We start from the raw sequence: 24,753 nt of genomic DNA, 5'->3' as shown, positions 1-24,753 counted from the left end.
TGAGTACACATTCTAAACTGATTTTATCTGCTCAGAGGAAAACAAAAATGTTTAGGGGAAACAAAGTGAGAGAGAGAGAGAGAGAGAGTTTTATAGTGTCATTTTGTATGCAATGTACCACCAAAAGCCAAGAGTAAAGAATAAAAGATACCTGGGGACAACTTCTTAGAAACTTATAATTAATGTATTATGTTTATCCTCAAACTCCTGCTTTCTCCCTAAAATATTTACATCATTCATATTCAATATTCAAACGTGTATGTAGATTTTAGCTAAAGTAAATTAAATTTAGATGAGTTTGCATTTATGTTTCTTTAATCCACTTATGTATTTATTATTTGATCATCAGAACATTAGCTAATGATTTCCAATAATTGGACTGTACCATGAGGCTTTTTATGAAACACATGAATTTTTTTTTTTACTATCTTGATTATTTGAATGTTAGTCATTTTAATCAAATTACCTTCCTTCAATTGCCAAATGAGCCATTTTTATGGAAAGAGCTGAAATGCATTTAAAGGAAACCACAGTAAACTTAAAAAATGGTCCCATTGATCTTAATATGGAAACAATTTAAATTCAATTTTGTGTTGGTTTGGATATTTTTCAATCGGCAGGATAAACTACATTATTCAACAACAAATACCCAGAAAGTTTTCCTTCTGTACAATTACCCAGGTTAAGCAATTAAGGCACAGAGCCCCAGAGATCTCCTATCCAATTTACACCAAGATTTGCTCTCTGAAAGGCCACTTCCTTCATGCTTTTTCTCTCACAAAAGCCCATAGCAAATTTTTCAAGGATTTTCCCTGCCAACTGCCTTTCCTTATTCTTAAAGTACACTTCTTCATGGAGTACTTACCAGTATTTTTCCTCAGTTATCTTTCCCTATTTCAGGTTGACCTAGAGGGGTTTACTACCACGTATCCTTCTTCTTCGACAAGCACAACATAATCTTAACAGCTCCCCTAAGAGCCTAGCAAAAGCCCAAGTTGTTTGGAAGGTGCCTGTGTGTGTTCAGTGTAATTTAAGTTACAATCCTTGGCTTTGATGCTCCACTTTCCACACAGCACCAAATACAAAGAGACAGGTAGAAAGTATGCCCATTTAAGCTAACTTCTCTATGTAATTTCACTGGAATTATTTTAAATTGGATTTCATCTTAGCATAAATTTACATATTTATTATTGGGCCTAGAAGTCAATAGTTTTAACTGCCTCTGAATCCCATTTACTCACCATCAAGGAAAAAGTGAAATAAAATTGGATTTTGACGCAGATGAATTTATTCATATTTATTACAGAATAATGTGAATGGATGCAAAAGAATCCCAAAATTAAGCATAAAGCCTAACTCCTATTTACAGGTAATATATGCAATGTGCCACAGCTTAACTCTCACTCAGCCTGTTCTGCCCCCACCCTGACACGGACAGGATCTGGCCAATAATGTCCTCAAGCACCACAAAGTCCTAGACAGGAAATGCAGTTGTCCCCACTTTCCTGTCATCTTCATGACAAAGATTGGACATAGATACACACCTTCAAAGGGGCATGGCCCAAGAGATGTGCAGAGTCTCCGAGGATACCAATGGAGAAACAAATGAGGCTAGAAGAGGGAGAGAAGAATTTTCCTCCTCTTCCCCTCGTTCTACATTTTCCCGCACAAACTCACATAGTATCCACTATGCCTTGTACTTAACAGACACTCAATAAATGTTGAATTAGTAAAATTAGCAAGTAAAAGAACCAACCCTAGACCTAGGTAAGAGGAACCCTAGCTTTATAGGATGCCATGTTTAAGATGAGTCCCCCTCTGCTATAGCTGCACCCCTCCCCTTAGAGCCAAGGGGACATGTCTACCAGGAACCTATATCCATCCCACACTCTGTCCATGCTCTGGGAGTATAGGACCTTAGAATTCCTTGCCCAGGCCAGGCACGGTGGCTCATGCCTGTAACCCCAGCATTTTGGGAGGCCGAGGTGGGTGAATCACTTGAGGTCAGGAATTCAAGACCAGCCTGGCCAACATGGTGAAACCCCGTCTCTACTAAAAATACAAAAATGTGCTGGGCGTGGTGGCACACACCTGTAATCCCAGCTACTCAGGAGGCTGAGACAGGAGAATCACTTGAACTCAGGAGGTGGAGGTTGCAGTGAGCTGAGATCGTGCCACTGCATTCCAGCCTGGGCAATAGAGCAAGACTCAGTCTCAAAAAATAAAGTAAAATAAATTCCCTGCCTGAATGACCCGAGCCACTTTCAGGCCCTATGTAGTCCTTCTCCCAGGGTTTCCCTTCCCAAAGGCTAGCCAAACTGGTACACACTCTTCCTGGGGTTGCCAGGCAGCAGCTGTTTAGCAGGAGCCCGGGAATGACCATGGACACAGATCCCAGGCCTGGAACCTCCCCTGAGTGTATGTGAGGCCCCTCTAAGAATTGGAGGAGCCAGTAGTAAGGAAAGAAGAAGGAAGGAACTGAATCTGGGGTACCGGATGTGGACTCCCCCAGAACCACCATATTCTAGTTCAAAATTCTGAGGAATCTGAGAATGCTAAATTTGAACCTAGCTCTGGCTTATTATAAGGGTATATTTGTCAATGTAGGAGATGGAACATATTTTATTTAACAGTTTGCAAGCTTGTCTTATGACTTATAAATACTTAGACATAAACTAGACAGGGCTCCATTGTATTCTTGCCTGAGGCCCCACAAATGTTAGAAGCAGGTTTGTGTAGAAGGAGGGAAAAAAGAGGTAGGAAGAAGAATGAGGGAGAAAAAAAAAGTAACAAAGGGCTAGATATGATATCTTGATATACTGTACTCAGTATAAAGTAAAATGTCTGGAATATTTCAGATGTTTAGTGTAAATTTGCTGAATGATGAAATAATCAATCAATCGATAATAAGAAAACAAAACCAACGTTACTGTAGACATAGTTATGACCAAACTGGGGATCACAAAACTTTCCAACATGACCTGCCAACTCCTTCAGGTAGCTCGTCCCAACCTTGATCATAAAAAAGACCTGATGGCTTTAGTGACTCATGAATTGCACTATGCATAGAACCCTCCTGACAGGTCGACAGAGAATGAGTTGACACTCAGGAAACATCCTCACATCTTAGGCTTCAGGCAGATCAAATAATCAATATAAAAATAGGAAAGCCAGCGTCAGGACTTCTCAAATTGTAACCATTCAAGATGAAAACCTTAAATTTGGCAAGGTTAATTAAGCTGAATAGGAAGGGTTCAGATGTATGCAAGCATAGTGCAAACAGAAAATCAGTTTGGCCCCCCTGGAAGTGGTTAGTAACATTGCTAACCCAGGTTTACTTGTTTAAACTTATTTTCAAGTTCCATTTTTGTAACCAAGCATACTTGAGTAAGAAAGCATGTTTATCTGTCTCTCCTTGCCACCTCCCATACCTGACCTCCGCTTATCTACATGGTGGTTCTCAATCCTTAAAAAATCCCACTGCCTAAACTCTACCTGCAGAAATTCTGATTAAACTAGTCTGGGATGGGCCTGGGAATCAGTATTTTTAAAATGGCATTCTTTACCTGGAGCAAACAAAACAAAACAAAACAAAACTAGAAGGAGTGAAGATCCTCTGAGGAGGCAACCTGGAAAGTCCCCATCAAAGGGAATAGCTAATTATGACACACAGACCACGTATCTCTTGCTTTCACCACTGAAATTTATTCTGTTTTTGAATGGCTCACTTCCAGGTGTTTCAAAATCACTGATACATATTTCAGTTTTCCGGACTAAAGTTTTCCAGACTAATCCACTCATATTTAGACTCATCTGAGTATTGATATTCTCAATTATTTGTGCCATATTCATATTAAGAATGCTTATTACATATCGAATAATGCCATTTTTCTCTGCAGATTTCAAATTTCCATGAGTATTAGAGTCTCCACTGTGTTTGATAAAATTCACATTCAGAGCTTTCATTCAATAAGCCTGCCAAGGGGCTTAGGGGCTTGCATTTTGAACTAGTTCCACAGATGAGTCAGCTATTGGTGATTAGCAGGCAACCCTTTGGAGAAATACTGCTCTCAGGGCACCCAGATCTACGAATAATCACCAGACACGAAAGACTTCTTCTCCTTCTGCTGCACTTTGACATTTTGTAAAACAATGACACAGCCATTCCAACTTTGTCATAGAAAACTAATTACGAATAGCTTGATTTCCTTTGCTCTTGATAATGTTATTTAAAAACACCATTTCAGAGTCTGTGGTGTAGTCATATCAACTCTTACGAAATCTTGGCAAATTGATCAACCTTTTACGAAATCCCTGAACTCATTGCTTATCCCATTACCAGTCTCTAACACAGGGCACACAATACAGTATATTACCTGTTAATGAATATAATCACATATATCATGCCAAAAATAAATAGATGATACTTAGAGTTTTGAACAACTTAGCTTGCACTGATGGTTTGACAATCATGCAGGACTCCACCTGCATGATTTCTTACCTTTTGGGCTGTTCCTCAATTAGAGAGGGCAACAAAATTGGAAAGGTACCATTTGATCTTAAAGCCATATGGGTTGCTTTCCAACTTCTTGGTTCTTTTAAATCGTTGCTAATTAATTGCTTAATGATTTTTTCCGCTAGCTTCCCAGGTATCAGTGTAAGCTGATACTCCACTTGCTATCTTGCAGAGAATTGTCCCTCATGATTTCTCAAAACCGAAGACTGGCAGCTGTGCAGTGACATCTGCAACTGTTAAATATTCCCTAGGTCCAAATAGTATTTCGTGATTTATTTCATTTTCTCTGTAGAACAGTCCCATGAAGAAGGTAATATTATCCCTGTTCTGCAAGAATGGAGGGCAAGGTTCAGAGGCCTTTCTGTCCCAAGGTCACTCAGTTAGTAAGTAAGGTGAGTTGAGATGGAGCCTGAGTGTTCTGAAGATTCATCCAATTCTCTTTCCACTGCATTACACTGCTAGTCATCTTGCTCTGCTAGTTCCACTGTACACAGACGTTCCAGGTACTCTTTAATTACCTCTTTGCCTGTCCTAGTTGGCCTGCCAATCTCCTCTCACAGCTGAGACTTGTTCTAGCCAAGTGTTCACATCTGACCATTTCTATAAAAGGGAGAAATGAAAACTACATAAAAAGTTTCTGCCATTTCTCTGTCCTCTATCACTACCTTTTCCTTTGCTATTTATCGAAGGATGATATTTTTCCGGTCATCTTCTTTGTCTATTATATTCATCATTGCCAAGTATTAGTTGGCCACGACTGTGTGGTTGGCACCGTATTAGGTGCCACTGCGGTCACACAGTAAAAGGACAGTCTCAGAGTGCCAAACTCATACTGGCTACGGCTGACAAACAGGAGAGGAATTACATGTGGGCGGGAGGAGTTGAGCCAAAATTAACTCAAATAAGTGTGAGCTTTGACAAGGACCAGGTGCAGAATGGATGCGTGGGAGGTGGAGGTAGAGGATTCTGCTGTCCTGTTCCTCTAAGCCTGGCTGCAATCCCATACAATTCCTGGGGAGTGGAGATGGTTGCTCCTCAAGGTGATTACTACATGTGCTGCTGATCAAAGGTACTCAGTAGTGGTTGTTCAGATGGACACTTATTCTGGGCTTCTTGAGGAAAGCCCCCTCTGACTCACCTGAACTAACTTGGAATAAGTCCCCCCTGGCTTCACCAGCTATCGTTCATCTCTATCATCACATATGTATTAATTTTAACCATTGTTGGACTGTATTTCATGTACAGTTGTTAAAGTTCGTTTGTGCAAGAGCTCAACATTTGAAGCCAATTAAAATTTTAGCCAACAGAAACTAGTTTCTCAATACATAGTAACTGCACATCCATAATATGTGTGGAAGGCACTGTGCCCAGGGCTAAGGGAACAGAGGTGACCAGACACATGTTTTCTGCTCTCATGGAGCCAGAATTCTAGCTATCTTGGAATTCCAGCTATCATTCACAGGATCTTTCACATAATGATTTAATCTATTTCTCATCAGTGTGTAATGTGAAATAACATAGTCTACAGAGGTGGAATTTTTTTTTTCTTTGAGACAGAACTTCGCTCTTTGTTGCCCAGGCTGGAGTACAGAGGCACAATTTCAGCTTGCTGCAACCTCCACCTCCCAGGTTCAAGCAATTCTCCTGTCTCAGCCTCCCAAGTAGCTGAGATTACAGACACCTGCCACTACACCCAGCTAATTTTTGTATTTTTAGTAGAGACGGGGTTTCACCATATTAGCCAGGCTGGTCTTGAACTCCTGACCTCAGGTGATCTGCCTGCCTCGGCCTCCCAAAGTATTGGGATTACAGGCGTGAGCCACCACACCCGGCCTGGAATTTTTACTTTAATATTTCAATGCCCAGGTCCCAGAGAGCCTTTGTTAATTGGTCTTTGAGGAGGCTTGGGCATTGACATTACCTGAAAACTTCCCCAGATAACTAATTGAATGCGTCCCAGGAGTTGAGAACCAGCTCTGGTCTAGTGTTTCCTATCCCTGCTAGGTCCTAAGAATCACATGAGGATATTATTAAACCTGAGCTCTAGAGCCACTATATTAGAATAGAAGGGCTGAGAATCCATATTTTTAACAATATTCCAGTAATGTTTATAATCAGACCAATTTGGAATATACTAATTTTGTCACAAATGAAGTAAACTCTATCAATTGAAATGCAAATCTACCATAAATTCTGGTTTTTTAAGTTATATTTTTTAAACACGTAATCAATTTTTCATTATTAATGAGGCAGAACTTACCTTTACAATAAATCTCATGCCTTTTGATATGATTTGGCTGTGTCCTCACCCAAATCTTGAATTGTATCTCCCATAATTCCCACACGTCATTGGAGGTACCCAGTGGGAGGTAACTGAATCATGGGTGTGGTAGTTTTGGTGCTGTTCTCATAATAGTGAATAAGTCTCACAATTTCTGATGGCTTTATAAAGGGGAGTTCCCTAGCACATGAGCTCTCTTGCCTGCCTACATGTAAGACATCACTTTGCTCCTCGTTGCCTTCCTCCATGATTGTGAGGCCTCCCCAGCCATGTGGAACTGTGAGTCAATTAATCACTTTCCTTTATAAATTACTCAGTCTTGGGTATATCTTTATCAGCAGCATGAGAACAGACGAATACATTATTGTTTTATGAAATATCAGAATAAAGTAGAATTAAAGTAAGTATGCCCTTATATGTTGTTGACCTTTAAAGGGCCAAATTAACCATGGAGTTTATCCTGGGAGCCTTAATACAATTACAAATCAGTTGGCTAAAATATGAAATAAATTAAGCATTATTGAAATGTAATTCCAGGTTTGGATTCAGAATATCTGATTTCTTGTTTACAAACTAACCTAAACATTTCTTATTAAATGAAATTTAGTCATGACTTAAAATATTTGAAGAAAAGCAGTCATTCAGAAAATTAAGGTCAACCAAAAATAGATGGCACTTATTGATTAGCGTGTTGACTTCTCTGTTATGCCAAGTAAAGAAACAAAAACAAAATCTGTGTTAGAAGGCAGTCCTTCTTTAAGGTATATGTCTCATGTAGGAATGCATATGTATTTTTTTAATAACTCAGACCTTTTTAATAGTACCAGCCTTTCACATTTCCTTGCAAGGCTTCTGCTATTTAAAAATAAAGTTCTGGCAAGCATGGATTTGAGAGGAAACATATTTTCATGTCACATATCTGTTAAGTCTTCTCAGGACCTACTATATATACTGCATTTCCATTGACATCCATTAAAAAGAAAACATCTTTTCGCTACCTTTCTATAAGTCTTTTAAAGAACTTCATTTTCAGCCTAGTGATATTTTGAAGAAAAACTTCCCAATTATGATGCATAAGAAAAAAACATATGTTCTCAAGGTTCAGGGGACTAATCCACCTCCACCACTAAGATAAAGTTTGGGCGAGTAAATGACACTGGTGAGGGAACCACATGATTTTGGTGAAGACAAAAGTAGCAGATATTATTCCAGGGCAGCAAACCACAGTGAAGCACAGAGTTGCTGTTGTAGAGCTGTTCCATCACTCATTTCCATTACATCCATCTTTCAGATATAATGAGCAACCCAGAATTCTTCATTTAAAAGTAGAGAAAGTCTCTTTCCAGGGCACTGAAATGTGAAAGACATGAATAAAGATGAAGAAATGGGCCTTTTCATTTTGATTGGAGCTAAGTAGTTTAAAAATGATAATGGGATTGAAAGTTTATTTAATAAAAAATTATGCTGTGAATAATAAATCAGATATTGTAATTCTCACATTTAAATCATTTTCTAGAATATCTTAGATTTTTAGTAGAATATGAGTTCAAAACTAAGAACTAGAAAATACATTAGATATTTTTCTACACTGAAGGACATTTTTCTTCTTTGTTGAAAAAATAAAAGGCAAAATCATGCCCTAAACTGATACTTATGTATAATATAGTATATAATTTTAAAACTGAATGTTTTTCATTGCTTTACAAATATTAATTTATTAATCATTACTAAATTCCACTGTGAAAAATAGCAAAAATGCTATTAAAAGAAGCCATACCCTTGTCCTGCCTTCCAAATGGCTTTTCCTACATTCCTACTGTAGGCTTCACCTACAGCAAACAGCTTTATAATTTATTTTCAATCAAGTTCCTAGGAAGAATTTGGTCTTTTTCTCACTAATTATACCATTTGTTCCAAACATCTGATTTCCAAGTTACAGAATAAATGATTCACAGTATGGATTTATTCCAACATAACTTGTTCTCAAACCACATTTGCTGACATCTCACTGAAATCTAATGATGTGGAAAGATATTTGTGTTATGCTATTAAATAAAATAACAATTTATCAAAAAGCTACATGGTGCTAAAATGTGCAAATACATACCTATAGCTATAGCTATCAATATGTCTCAAAGGAATTATAGTTTATTCACATTTTCTTTCCTTTTTGTTCATCTGTGTTATCTAATTTTTCCACAGTAAAGACAACTTCCTATTATAGTATTTCTTTATTTTTTATTCATTTAATTTATGGCATATGACTTATGTGATATACCATAGCCTTAGTCAGGGTGATAAGAGATAAAGAAGGTGATAGTTAAGATTATCACACTTGATCATATTTAAATACATTATTCTTAAATAAGCAGACAGCAGCAAGACCTGTTAGACTTGGATTATACAAATTGGATGATACCAATATCATCGAAATTTCCAAAAAATACTGGAGTTAGACTTTTCATAAAAATTTTCAAGACCTGATTAAGTATTTCACCCTCTGCTCACCCAACAGCCAGGCTTCCTTGTCTCCTCCTACTCACTCAATACTACCCAGTGCCCTTCTGGATGTATGCTGCATGACAACCAGCAGACAGCTGGGAGTATGTGAGACTCACCACATTTTCCACAACAAGGGCAAACCAAACTCAGAACACAGCCTCAAGGAGCTTAGAAAAGACAAGCCATGTTCACAATCCACCATAAATACCACATAAGAAAGTTTCTTAAAAGGACTAAACCATGGTGGTATAAAATCTGAAGGCCTTCTTCCTGCGTGTTTGATTCCATTGCCCCACCCTTCCCCCTTGAATGTCTTCCTCATCTCTTGTACCTTCAGTCTAGTCTTTGCTGATTCATGACCTCAATTGTGACACCCGCTCTAGTTATGTTTTGCTCTCTTCCTTCTTTCATATTGACAAATTTATCTTTGTCTGCTCTCAAACTCAATATACATCTTCACTGCTCCATTGTTTTACTCCTCCCCCACCTGGCTTGCAACTGCCCTCCCAAATTTAGGTGTCTACTTAGTGGGACAGCCAACAGTTTCTCTCTGTGCCAATGTACCACCCCAGAATCAAGCTAAGCCCCCTCCTTCTGAAGAGCCATTCAGGACCCCATCTCCTGCAGTAGCCTCCAGCTCTTCTGATTACTTTCCCCAAGGAAATTGCATACAGCAAAGCATAGAACAAGAAGTGTTGAGGGAAAGGTGGTAAGAAAGGAGTAAAGGTTGATAGCAACCAATTCTTTGTAGGCAGAGTCTGAGTTCTAAATGTGTATTAGATTGGGTTTGAGTCTATTTGACAGAGCTAAAAATATTGTATATTCATCATCTTTCTTCTCTGCCAATTTCAAGAGATGGCTTGATGGCTGCTCCCTTCTAGGCCCTTCCTTATGCTCACACAGGGCACTTGGTAAAGAGAAAAGAGCCAAGAGGGCAGAGAGCTGCAGACCAAGGAATGGAATAGAACAGGAAGGCTGGAGGAGGAGCAGAGGAGGGCAGGCAAATCTGGGAGAAGGTGTGGTTTGGATGGACTGCCTTGGAAAGAGAATAGAAAGTTGAGAGGAGGGGCAGTATTGTAGCCATGTGAATAATGGGAACATCATGTCTCCCTGCAACATAATTCCCTTTGCGTTCTCTTAAAGTCTGCAGTAAAAACATAAAGGAATTTTAAAGACATTTTATAATGTAGTTGTGTTTCTTTTAAATTTGACAGAAGCAAGAAGATTGAGATCTATTTAGGTTTCAGTACGTGTGAGATGTCAGGGTTAGTGAGGAATGTGACAAGTAAGAGTAGGCAAAAAAGAAGGAAAAACAGCAAACTCATGGCACCAGTATGGCCAAACAGAATCTAGTCTTTCAGTTGCCAAAGCTTTAAAAATACTCTTTATTTGGGAGATATACCCCTATTTTTGCTAGACGCTTATGGCTTCCAATTTTTCCCCACTAACAAGAAATGTTCTACAGTGTCACACTAATCTATTTAAAAACCAGAGAAGCAGAGAACCGTGAAAAATCTGCACAAAAATCCCAAGCCCATGACGAAACAAACAGAAAGTGCATGCTGCTATATCTAGGTCCTTTAAAAGCTGTGAAGGTTCATTATAAAATATTAAATGACTGAATAAATATTAGCACAAATTCTTTTTTCATTTCAATAGAGACTAAAAGGGCATCAGGAACTGTTTCACTGATGAGAATGACTCATTCTATCCTAAGTAAACTCCTATATAATCAAGTTCATTACATTTCTCTGTATCATCTGTTTGGAAAAAGTAAATCTGTTAATAGGCCATAAATCTAAATTCTAAAAATTAATGTTGCATATTAAAAATATTATATTTTAAAAAATAAATTTATTCTGGGATTAAGGAATTATGGAAATGCAAATAAGCCCAAGAGCAAAAAAGAGAGAAATCATTTTAAAAACTGATACCATGAGTCTTTTGGTTCATCTTACTCACCATAGAACCTTGTTCTATTTAACCCTAATTTTGCCCTGATCAGAGGCACTAGAGTTATGGTCTGGCTTAGCTGCACTTTTGCAGTATCATAAACCAAGGGTAATTCTCAATGTTAACAGGACACGTCCCATACACATGCAGCTGAAGTTTGCATCTCTCTGATTCATTAAGCTCATTTGTTACCAGATTTTAACTTCACGAGTCCAGAACTTTTAGTACCTCTTGCCAAAGGAATTCATATGGACACCAATCTGCCCAGCAGTTCCTCTGCAGGCTATGTCTGCATAATACTCTCCGTTCACAGTAAAGCTTCACTCCGTAAGCTGAAGGTCTTTTGAATCATTATGAAGATGTGTCTGCTGCTTGACTTCTCCTTTAGGAACTTCTAGGAAAGCTTCATAATGCCCCATCATTTCCAAACAGAAATAAATGATAAGCCAAGAATACGTACTCTCCAGTTTCCTAGGATTTCAGTATTATATAACCACTACGTCTTCCTAAATTCCTTCCAGACAGCCAGCTTTAATTCTTCCAGCAATCATCTCCTTCACTCATTCACCATAACTTAGAATCTTCTACTAATCCTAGGAAATAGAGAAATATGGTCATGCCATATGTTTCTTTACTGGAAGAAAAATTTTGATGAAGTAATTCTATTTTCATTCTATTTTGCACAGGTGGCAGAAACCGTGATTGTATTTTTTTTTCTTTTTATGTGCCCTGTTAAGCCTTGGAAAACAAAGATAAAATCTGAGCTTCCTGCAAGTTTTACCTACTCAGCCACTTACTCTCCAGGATCCTTCATCATGAAAACAATTGTATGGGGTAAGAGATTGGAGTTAGTGCAGGAAACAAGAAAAGATAAAACTAGAGCCTTACCAAGGGAACAGCCCCAGACCAGGTATATTGGGGGCAAGAGGAAGGCGTTAAAGATGAAAAGGAGTTTAAAGACAAACAAGTTTTAGGTGCACAGTGACCATGCAATGCTCCAAAGCCAGGCGAGTATGACATAACCCATTAAATTTTCTCTTGCTTTGGTTGTTAGGAAGCCGAATATTACGCGTTTATTGTTTATTACCATAAATATCTCTGTGTGATCTCTGTTCCCAGGTATACAAGATGCATGGCAGTGGTGGTTGGAGAAAATTGCCATGGGATTGGCACATGGATTGGCACTGAGCACAGGGATATGAAACTTCATGCTCATGATTGCAATTCAGGAAGCCAAAGGGCAAAGGAAGTATTGTATGGGGTTTGTGATCTAAGTATCAAGAAACCAAAATGCAAATACTAATAAACATGGAACCAAAAAGACTTTATGTATGGAGCAGTGCAAAGCTGGTACAAGAGATGTGAATCCTCAAGAATGCAACCTCTACTGTGAGCATGCTGGAAGAAATTAATGATGCTAAGGTGGAAAGTCCTCCATTTTGAGACACTTACTAATTTTCTGCTACCTTTCGTGGGATTTTTTTTTTATCATCTATGCCATGCTGTACCAGGAAGCAAAGGGAACTTTCATCCACACTGTTGACAACTTTTGTGCATGAAGTTGGCAACTTGCAGCACCTGGCAGCTCCTAGTGGCCCTGACACATTGAGCCCCTGCTGGTCCTTGCTCACGTACTAGTTCAACAGTTTGTCTCTCCCAGCGACAACCTTCCTGGTGTTTCAAAAGCTCTCATTTTTAATGTAATTTTTCAAAACTCTTTATTATCAGCCTTACCAAATAGTCAATATTTTCACATCAATAGTAGACTTGACTCTCTCTAGGTAAGTTTTTGGCTATTTTCCTCCCAACTGTTCATGTTTATGGACATCTATAGAGCTGTGTTTACAATCACCTTTAACCTAAAATCTCATGACTACTATTGGGCCCTACAGTAAATATTTACTGTCGATTAGGATATGGGATGCTCCAAGCCCAGAACTCAGAGGTTGTAAAGTCATGATCCGGACAGCACTATTTTGAACTGAATAAGGTCATTGATGATTAGTACAATCACAATAATAATATCTGCATGACGTTTTATATCTTATGAAATACTTTTACAATACTTGTGTCTCTTGAGCTACACAACTTACTAAGGTAGTGGAGCACAAATTTGTATTAATTTCTATTTACAGGTGGGAGAAATTGAGGCCCCACAAGGTTAGATGACTTGCTCAGGATCAACAATTGTTAAATGTCAGAGCAGGGATTCAGAACCAGGACATATGACTCCAAGTCTAATATTCATTCCACCATGTATCACCGTGGCCTTTTCCTGTCTTGAGCCTACATTAGAATTGAAGTCTCACACTAAAGGGCACTCACCATTTTGCTGGCATAACTGAGCAGCTGAATGTCACTTTTGAGGCTTTCAGTCTTGCATCTTTATAGTTGTTTCACAATTGCCTTGTCTTTACGTCTCCTAAATGCCTTTCATATATATAATAAATGTCAGAGACAGTGGTTGGTCATTTTCATTTGACTTCTTAATGATTTGATGAAGAATGTACAAGTGGCCTGTGTATACTCGCTTCAGAGGTCAGCTTGAAGCAGTAAGTCACTGTAAAGATAAACATTTAGCCATTATATTCATTCATTTTAGGCAAGGATGGTAGTTTATCATTTACTCCTCTTCTTTGGAGCTGATAAAGAGATGACTCCTTGGGCTTAATTATCATGAAAGAGGGAGATATTGTCCTCTTTATAGGAATCAGAGCTGTATGTTGCAAGGGCTGTGAATAAAGTACCTACTCCAGAAAGTCCGAACAGGTCCCTAAGACTATCTCCTTTTATGTGTATTTAAGACTGATTTGGGGCCACCCTTTGAGAAGGCTAGGATGAGAATACTTCATTTTACATCAGACTTGGGCACTCAGGGCTCATATTAACTCCAGCTTCTTCCAGTACAAAATGAAATGAAATATATTGACTAAACGCTGAACAGTTCTCTATTAACCCCCTCACTTTCATGCATGTCCTTATTCCTCCAAAGCATCTTTCCTCCAGACTAGATGACAGGGTATGTTTTTTAATACAAAGACTTCTTTCCAATTAAGAAAAGGAGGGGGGGCTAGGCTCCCACATGAAAATAATTGTAATTTTTGGAATTTTTATATCTGTTCAACAAGAAAATACAGAATAACAAAAGGCTTCTGTGAATTCAATACAGTGTTTAAAAAGACAATTCTGTGTCTTATTCACCATGATATTATCAACACACTTTTGAGAAAAAAAGTAGGTAGTATATTATGCAAGACATATTTATGTTTCGTCTACATATGGATTCACAACCATCCTCCCACCCATATCTCCTTCCTCCCTTGACTCACAAGTTGGAAATAACTGATCTAGATATTTTGCTTCTCAGACTACTCCATTTTCTGAGCAGTCTTCACAGCCCTTCTCTAGGTATAGAGGCCAAACTTTAGGACACACAGAGTGAAGGGCATTGCCTGGGCAGATGGAATAGTTTCAGGAGCTTTCATTCATCTCTTTAGCAAACACTTCAAGCACCTTGAAGTGCCAAGCTAGGACTAGGTGGAGGTGATTTCTGGGGACTTCTCTACCTACTGATGTCTGAAATTGCACTAGTCAGAACCACATTCCTTTGCTATAAAGTTTAGATTTCTCAACGTTCCAATTTCCCCGACAAAGGTAATAGTAAGTTGTTAGTTGTTTCTCAATTCTAGCTACACGATAAAATTACCTGGGAAACTTTGAAAAGACTAGCAGTGTCTGAGTCCCAACCCAAGCCAATTAAATTAGATCCTATGGAAAATGGGAACCCACACACTGTTTTTTTGTATTGCTTTGTTTTATCTTTAAGTTTCCAGATGATCTAATGGGTTTCTGGGTGAGAACGTCTTGTTTCTCAAAGTCTCTAAAGGACTTAAAGGAGGAGAAAGGTAACAAGGAGAATGTGGGGAAAGCCTGTAAATATGAACAGGCCCTGGAACTTGGATCAGTAGAGCAGGGTAGAGGAGGAAATCGTGAAGGCAAATTTCTTCAATCTCATAGCTACACCCTCAACTTGTGGCCCCTCCCTAAACTGAACATTTCACTTAGGATATTTTCATCCAAACACTTTTCCTTTGGTTGAACGTCATTTCCTCATTCATTCAATACTTATGTGTGTTGGATACCTGATATTGAGTATCAAACATTAGGCAAAGTTGTCCTCTCATAGAATTTACATTCTAAGTGGAAAGACAATAAATTCACAATAAATTTTGCATCGGCTTTGTGCCTCTGCTGATTATTTCTTTTCTTCTGTTTGCTGCCAACTTCTAGGTACTTGGTATTACTCTGATCAGATGTCAATGTCTCTCATACTGGGTTTTTTCCATGTCTTCATGCATATGTATCATGCTGAGGTTTTTTAAAAGAGTATCTATAATTGCATTCCACGGATATATGCCTGAGATGACTAACTTCCATTCCACCCTTTAAAAATTGAAGAACTTTGGTTTCAAATGTCTCTGTTACAGGCAAAATGTGGAGTTAGGGTGGAATCTTAAGTCAGGGGACCTGAATTCAAATTCTGACCCTGTCTTACTAACCGTGTGACCTCAAACCAGTTACTTAATCTCCTCTTTAGGTCTTAGTCTTCTCATTTGTAAAATGAGGATAATAATATGAAAATCAAAGGTTTAAGTGAGAAATAAACAATATATACAATCAACAGGGATCCACATAGAGCTCACACGTAAGACCAGTGGCCAAGATTGAACTGACCCTGTGACTAAGACCACACTTTCTAGGCTTTCTACTCCCAGCATCAAAAGTGAAGAAACCTCCTCCTCTTCACCAACAAACACACTCCTTCACCACCATTATCTGTCTTGATAACTGCCTCATGTTTTTATGTATCCCTATTTATGTCAGGCACCACAAAAACCCCTGACTTCCTCTCTTCTCACACACTCTGTCCCCTTAAAGCTCTATACATACCCTGTTCTGTCAGCTCCACCCTCCTTCCACTGGTTCTGAAGCTGACCCATTGGGCCTTCTGAAGTCCATAACCATTATTTGCGAAGCCCCCTTGTATCATCAATAGATTTGCTGCATAGAAATTTACTCCAAAGATTAGTGGCCTAAAACAAAAACAATCATGTATTACATAACATAGTTTTCACAATTGAAAATTAGGTAAAGCTTGGCTAGACAATTTGGGCATGGAGTCCCTCATGAGACAGCAGTCAGATGTCTGAGGGAGCTGGATTCATCTGAAGGCTTGACTGGGAATGAAGGATCCACATCCAACATAGTTCACTCCCATGTTGGAAATTGGTGCTGATTGCTTTGGGGGAGGCAACTCTCCCTCTCCACTGGGACCTCTCTATAGGGCTGAGGGAGTGTCTTCATGACCTGCTAGCTGGATTCCCCAAGAGCCTGTGATCTAAGAGAGTAAGATGGAAGCTATAGAGCTTAATATGACCTTGTCTCAGAAACTACATGCCATCACTTCTGTAGTATTCTATTGGTCACATGGTCAGCTCTGATTCCATAAGGGAGGGAACCAAAAGAGGCTTAAATACCAGGAGAGGACGGTCATTGGGTATCATCTCAGTGGCTGGCTGCCACACCTCTATTTTCACAAACCATGATCTGAATATTCCCTTCACCTTTTTGCTCTCATCAAAACTTGACTTTTCCCTGAGAACACATTATCAGCCTCCCAAACTGGAGAGTGCCTTTCCTTTTGTAGCCCTCAGATCTTTGAGCCTGAAGATAGCTAGGTGTCATTCTCGCATCTCATTGCTTCCCTTCCTTCTCCCTCATCCCCCAAAATACCAGCTTTGAATCTCACATCATCAGATTATATCATGAACCAGTGATGCCTCTGCCATTCTCCTCATTTCTCTAGATTCTGGCTTCTGGTTAATGGTCATACTCACCAATACTATTCTGTCTTAATTCCTAGGGCTATGGACACACAGGTAAACCGTCATGCCCACACCCAGGCCTCTCAAATCCATGAATTTCTGTTCTCCATTGATCATGTCAACCATTCTACCACAGCCTCAAATCCCATGGTCACAGCCCAGCAATAAATGCAAAAAATGCATTAGCAATAAAGGCAACATTTATTAATGTTAATTTCATGCATTGTACCCTCTGGCCACCATTTCCAGTCTTTTCTTTCTACTCTCTCTGCTATCCTATCCCCAGTTATCTTTCAAAGTCCCTGGGACCCCGAATCCATTGATCTACCATCATTCTACTGTCCCTCACTTCTTGATGTTATCATTCCCCTACTTATCAAGCTTAAATTCCATGGCCAATCTTTATGATTACTCCCATATATACCTTTGCCTCATTTGTCTTCTTTGGATTTATTGTACTTACTTGGAAAACCGAAATTCTGGTTAAAATCCAACTCTGTGCCTAGTCAAACCTCCACTAAACAACTAAATATTACCAGAGAAAAATATGCAATTAAGCTTAATGAGCTCGCTTCCAATTTATGAAGAGATCTTAAAATGTGCTCTTAATGCTACCAGGATATCATACTTAATTTCCCAAGACCATTCACTTTCCCACTCTCCTGGACAACTTTTTTACACTTTCAATCTTCTAAAATACCCTAAACTTTTTTCTTGTCTTCATATTCCTACTTTACTGAAAAAATTAAAGCAATCAGAAGAGAACTCCATAGACTTCCACCACCATATTTATTCACCTACCAGCATCTTCATCCACATGCTCTGTCTCCATATTTGTTACTATTCATGATGCTACCCAAAGCCAACTCCTCTTCTTGTACACTAAATCACACTAAATCCCTTCCCTTATAGTCTACTCAAGGACATCACCTATTCCAACATTTCTCACCTCTTTCTCTCATACCAATTTTTCGCTATTGGATCATTTTCATTCAAATACAAACAACATGTTGATATTACTCCCATCTTTAAAAAAAAGATAAAGAATAATTTCTACATATTCCACTTGCCCCACTAGCTACTGTTTCATTTCTCTCCTCCCTTTTGCACAAAAACTTCTCCAGAAAGCTATCTACAGCTGCTTTTTGTATTTTCTTTTCTGCCATTCCCCACTAAAACCAGTTCAATCAGATTTTTGATTCACTACTCCATTGAAACCACTGTGAACAATATGAATAGTATCCACCATGCTGCCAAATCCAATAGCCCAGTCCTTCCCTTGCTTGTCCTATCAGCAGCATTTGGCACAGTTGATCACTTTCTCCTCCTTGATACACTTTCTTCCCTTGGCTTCCACATTATCTTGTTTCTCTCCTATATCACCAGCTGCTCCTTTTTAATTTTCGTTGCTGGTTCTTCCTTTAACTCTTTTATGTTGCAGTGTCCCAGGGCTCAGTCTTTGATCCTGTTCTTTTCTATAACTACAATTACTCTTTGGTATCATAGCAGTATTGGGGCTTTCAGAACCAGTGATATGCTACTGACCTCTAAATTTACAAATCCAACTAGAAGTTGCTGATTTGTATGTCCTTGGATGTAAAATAAGCATCTCAAACACAGCATGCTAAAATCTGAATACTTAACCTTACTGCCAAAACCTGCTCTACCCTCAGCCTTCTCTATTTCAGTGGATGGCAACTCCACATTTATCAGATGAAAAACCCTAGAGTCCTCTTTGACTTTGCTCTTTCTTTCACAGCCACATGTAATTCAACCACAAACCTTGCTGGCTGTTCTTTCAAATCTATGCAGAATCTGAATGCTTTTCACCACCTCTCTGCTGCCATGTGGTCTAAGCCAGCATCTCTCACCTGGCTACTGGAATAGTCTCTGAACAGTTCTCCCATTTCCACCCTTGCCCCTTTACAAATTAGTCTGAACAAAGCATCCAGAATGATCCTTTTAAAACATGTATATCACTCTTCTGCTCAAAACCCCCTGCTTTCTCCCCCATTCACACAGAATAAAAGACAATGGCTTACAAGACCTTACAGGCTGACAATACCACCTCACTCATCTCTCTGACCTCATCTCCAACTATTCTTTCCCTTAATCACTCAACTCCAGCCACGCTGGTCCCCTCCTACTCCTGGAACATGGACCAAGCAGGCTCCAGTTTAGCCACTATGATTTATCTGTTCTCCACTCCTGGATGTGATTTCCAGCTTGGTTAACTCCCTCACCTTCTTTTCATGACTTTGCTCAAATGTCACCATAGCATGAAGTTTTTCCTTCACCACCTTTTTTATTACTGCAGTGACACACTGCAACAACACACCTGTACAAATACACACACACACAACACACACAACACACACACACGTAATGTCAATCTTTACTTACCGTATTTCATTTCTATTTTCTATGTCATTTATCTTCTTCTAAGATAATTGTTTATTTATTTATTCCTTTGCTGTCTACTCACCATCTTTCTTTTCCCTACCTCCCTATCCTATAATGCAATAGAAAAGCTCTTTAAGGGCAGGGATCTTTGTAATATTCATTGGCCAACTTCAAACCTACAAATTCATGTAACATGTTCAACAAATCAATAAACAATGTCCCCTTGGAATTTACAACCCACAGATTTCAGGTACAATTTCAGGCTGTATAGCTAATTAGAAGAGCTTGAACTCAGACATTCTGAATATAAATTCATTAATCTTTCCACTATATTGCTCTAACTTCGACAAGAACCTTTCTCAAACCCTTGAAACACCAATACTTATCGATTTTTTTCAAGTTAATAAAATAAAATATGTTATTTTAATTTGGTCATTGATTATTAGCACAGATAAAAACTTTTTCATGATTCTTTGCTAACTGTGAACTGATGGTGTACTTTGCACCTCCAACACTTCTGTTCTGTGGCTTAGAATCATTGCTTTCGTAGACCTCTTTACTTTCTCTTTACTACAATTAGCAACACTAGCAGATGATTTTCTTTTATAGCCCATTTTACACAAAGAAACAAAGTTTTTATCACTTCAGGAGCGCTACTGTGCATGATAATGAGTGTAGAACAACACAGCCAAGTTAAAATTCAGAGACTGTTGCTGAACCCCTCCCCCTTACTTCTGTGAGTCATTCCAGACACATCAATATTGCAAAGCCTGCAACCGAAATTCATTCCTCAGCAAAATTGCAAATCATTACATGTTAAGTTGCTTGAAAATAGTCAAAACTGCAAATGTTTAAGCCTCAAATCCCAATAATCTACTGTAATTGGACTCAATCATTACAACAGACATCCATGAAGTAGGGGGTAGGACACAGATGAAGAAGAAAAATATATGGAAATCCAAATAACTAGGAGCTTAGCGCTTAGAGTTAGAACGTTTTCTGCTTTGGGCAACCCTCTACTCTTCCAGGTGGTGGCAGTAGGAAGGTAGTAAAAACAATGAAAACTGTGACAGCAAAAAAAAAAAAAAAATTAAATTAAATATTATGACTATGACTCATAAATATAAAGTGTATCAAAATTTACATAACTTATCAATAAGGGAACCAGTAGGATGACAAAACTCCAAAGAGTATTTGGAGAACTAAGAATTACAGAAATTGAAGGAACAATGTTGCAACAAGATTGCTAGGGTAGATCTATAATTGGTTGATATTTTACAGAGCAATAAAACCATAACCTTTCGGGTTATATTATTCTACTAAACAGAAATCATTTGCTTCTCTACCAGACAAAACTCTATGCATTAACATGTAACTTCACAGAACCTGGGCCCTAATCAATAATAAATCATCTGTTAAACAAAGGATAATCTCCCAAAGAATTAAGTAATCCTGTTAGACAGTGTTGTAGTCTGACACAGAAAGGACACTCAGCCATCCTTTTGCCTTATTTCTAATTTGTTGATACTTTTTTTAAAGAATTAAAGTATAGGAGCCCTCTCTTTGAGTTGCCTTTGGAGAAACACACTATTCTATTACATTAGAAATGTGTCTGGTCTGTTTTGAAAGAAAAATTCCTCCTGGTTCCGAGCTCTAATAAGATCCCTTCATACCACAACCTATTTTAGTAATAGAGTATTTTGTTTGAATAGCATATTTCTCCTGTAAAATAAGAACACAATTAATAATTGAATGAATTCCCTATTTCAGTCTGATTTGTAAATTCTCTGCATTCAAAGAATTCCTCAACTGTATTTTAGAAATGGAAAGCACCTTAATAAGGGATCTTGAAATAAAACAATGTCCAAAGGTTAAGCAATTTGCCCAAGGTCACGTTGTGAGTCTGAGGCTAAGCTGATAGAGAAATTTGAAGTTAAAGCAGAAAAGCATAGGGGGCTACAACAGCTGGAGAAACTCCAGCTTCCTGTGGTTGGTCTATGGATACCCTTGATCTCATAACCCTCAAGTAATACTGTTGGGCCAGAATACAGGCTTTGCAGCAAGACCTCAGGTTTAAGGATTGTGAGGGACATTTTTAACTACTAGTAACTGAGAGAAAAAGTAAAAACCTTTCCTCTCCCATCACAAGGTTTATGGCTGACACTCCTGTAACAAAACACAGATTAAGCAGGGAAAAGCATAACAAATTTATTTAATATAAGTTTTATGAGAAACAGAGACCCAAAGACCCAGGGAAAACTGTAATTTTGTGCTTAGGTTTGATGAGGAAAGGACAGTTATGTAGAAGTACAACTGGACAAAAGAGGGTATGATCTAACAGTAATAAACTCAGAGAAATTTAGCAAGGCCTGTTTCAGTTCAGATTCTTCTTGGATTCTCTGTGTCTTTGTTCCTTTCCTCCAGGTATACAGCAGGACACCTGTCACATGGGGGCCTCTTGTGGAGAAGGGAGGGAGAAGGTCAGAGAGTCACCTCCCTGCCTCTGTGGTTTTTCTCAATTTCCATCAGCTTAAAATACTCCATATGTGAAGGGCCCACAATTTGAGGTATCGTGTTCTGAGTCCCTATAGTAATTTTTTCCAAGAAGATGTACCGTGAAAAAAATAGGCTAATTCAACTGCAGTAAAGAGAGAGAGAAAGAAGATTGAAGCTTAGACACACGCTATTTAAATTGGCAAGTCTGAAATTGTTTTATCTTTTATAACTTAATTTTCTTCTTTTCTAATTTTTTTCTCACAAGTTTATTTTTTTCAAAGAGAAATCTGCCTCCTTGAGAAAGAGAGACACTTTCGTTTTAGAAAATAAGGCTCCAGTTTTAGAAAAGATAGAGTATACAGTATGTACTATGAAACAAAAAAAAAAAAAACAAGAGAATTTGACGACTGAATAACTTTTTACAGCAGATTAGAATGCGTGCCATTCCTCAGCTTCTTTTTAATTCCTATTTACAATTGAATTTTAAATACAGGATGGCCTGATAGTGTTGAGAGAGGCAGTTTTGTTACTTATTTTAAAGTCTTTATGTCAGCCACAGTAATTATGTTTGGGCAATAATATTCTCCTATTATTAACTTGTGGAATTCTGATTCTTCCCCTATCAAAGTACCTAAAATTATTCAGTTAAAACCTAGAATTTAGGGTTGGAAGGTAAGCCTCTATGAGTGTTTAAAATTGTTTGCTAATTGCCATCTGGATTCTGCAATTTTAAAGCATGTCTGAACAACAGACTTCACACAATTTTAAATTAATGCAAATCTACATTAATTTAAAAACATATCCATGTTTTTATTGATGGAGACAGAGAAAAGCTGTCAGAAAAATAGGATGAACCAAACTAGAATATTGAATTATGAAAAGTTTAGCAATAGCTGTAATATCAAGAGTGCACTCTTTCAGTTACATTTCAAGTTTTAACCCCACATTTTCCTATAATTAACTTAAATCCAAAGGGCAGGCATAATACTTACTATCCAACCTAAATAATTCAAAACCTATTTATTAAAATATCCTAAATATCCTATCCAAAGTACTGAATAAAAAGCTTTTTAAATGACAGCTGGCCATTCCTGTTCTGCTCTCTCAAGGTTGTTAATAAACATTCACCCATTTTTTTTTTTCTTTTGAGACAGAGTCTTGCTCTGTCAGCCAGGCTGGAGTGCAGTGGTGCAATCTCGGCTCACTGCAATTTCCACCTCCTGGGTACAAGTGATTCTCCTGCCTCAGCTTCCCAAGTAGCTGCGATTACAGGCGTGCGCCACCACACCCAGCTAATATTTGGATTTTTAGTAGAGATGGGGTTTCGCCATGTTGGTCAGAATGGTCTTGAACTCCTGACCTCAAGCAATCCACCCACCTTGGCCTCCCAAAGTGCTGGGATTACAGGCATGAGCCACTGCCCCTGGTCAAACATTCACCTTTTAAAATAAATGAATATATCCAAATACTGAACTACTGAACAGATTTTTCAATAAAACTTGGAAACCTTAAGTTGTCCAAAGCAGTATTTCCCAAAAGTTTTCTTGGTACATTCAAATAATTTTATATTCTCCTTCACTCTGGCTAAATGTAAACTAAACAAAGAGAAGTATGACTGGTTTGACACAAGTGAGTGACCAAAGTTGGTGTCTTCTTGGAACTGACCTTGTGTTACCATATGACAAACCAAAGCCTTCAAAGGGCAGGGATCCTTATGATTGAGAAACCACCCCTGGAATAGCCCAACCCATTCTTAAAACCTTTAATCTTCTATGAGTAGTTATGAAAGAAGGAGGTTTAAATTACTGTCTGCCATCCCAGGAAGTAGAAATACCTAGTCTCTAGAAAAATTTCTGTTACAAATCAACTTTTAATTATATTTTTTCTCTAAGTTGGGAAAACTGCAGCATCTCCATTACCCTAGAATTAAAAAGTTTCCAATTGTTCTTAAAAATATGACAAATGAACAATAGTTCTGTTCTGTTTTTTTCAGCATCTGAATTAACTCTGTGTGTAAGGGTATGCCTGTGAAAAACAAGAGAGCTGAAATTCACCATGATCCCAAAATCCAGAAATCTGTTTTTTTAAGTGAAAGTCACAGTTTCAAAAATGTCCTTTGGCCATTGAATCATCTCTGTGTTCCAGCTGACCCTTTTTTTTCCCCTTTAGACCTTCTTAAAGTCACTAGAAATTTATATCTTGAGAGATACGTATCATTTTCTAAATAAAATCCCTTACCGGAACTCAGATACAATGTCGCTAAGGTTGCGCTTTGACCTACTCTAGTGAATTGATAGATTGGGCTGACTGTACCATGCTGCTCTTCCCTGGTACTCCTTGAATTTCCTGCACCAAGTGGTTACTTACACAGATTTAAATGTGAAAGCTGGTGGAAATTAGCTATGATTTTCTGCCAAGGGCATGAAAGGCTAGCTAAATGCTACATTTGAACATTTGAAGGTTTTGTTGTGTCCACCAGCTTCACAAAGAAGATGGAACAGAAATGGCAAAGAAAAATGGTTTTTGTTAAATAAAGAAAAAAGCTCTAAACTAGAAATGTCAAATATAATCTAAGCCAAGGAGATATTCAAAAGCCAAGGGTGACATCATCACCTTTCACCTTACTATTATATCAACAGACCCTGGATATTTTCAAGTGGAACTACATTAAAATATGTTTATGTGATTTTAAAAGAATAAAATATTACTATTTCAAG

The 24,753-nt window shown here is 38.2% G+C and overlaps 1 long non-coding RNA gene across 3 annotated transcripts in view; it reads right to left on the bottom strand.

Annotated features, from left to right (window-relative positions):
• Window positions 1-7,970: 7,970 nt before the first annotated feature.
• Window positions 7,971-24,753, bottom strand: part of LOC129531922 (uncharacterized) — a 51,107-nt gene continuing 34,324 nt past the window's right edge. For all 3 annotated transcript variants that reach the window (XR_010129651.1, XR_010129652.1, XR_008677404.2), the window contains 4 exons: window positions 16,203-16,345; window positions 13,578-13,812; window positions 11,481-11,845; window positions 7,971-8,147 (listed from right to left, as the gene is read on the bottom strand). This is a non-coding gene — a long non-coding RNA (uncharacterized lncRNA). The remainder of the gene's footprint in view (window positions 8,148-11,480; window positions 11,846-13,577; window positions 13,813-16,202; window positions 16,346-24,753) is intronic.

The sequence above is a fragment of the Gorilla gorilla genome, chromosome 11 (assembly GCF_029281585.2).
Source record: "Gorilla gorilla gorilla isolate KB3781 chromosome 11, NHGRI_mGorGor1-v2.1_pri, whole genome shotgun sequence".
Taxonomy (NCBI): Eukaryota; Metazoa; Chordata; class Mammalia; order Primates; family Hominidae; genus Gorilla; species Gorilla gorilla.
Note: the sequence above shows the minus strand (reverse complement) of the source record. Positions and strands in the feature narration are given on the sequence as shown.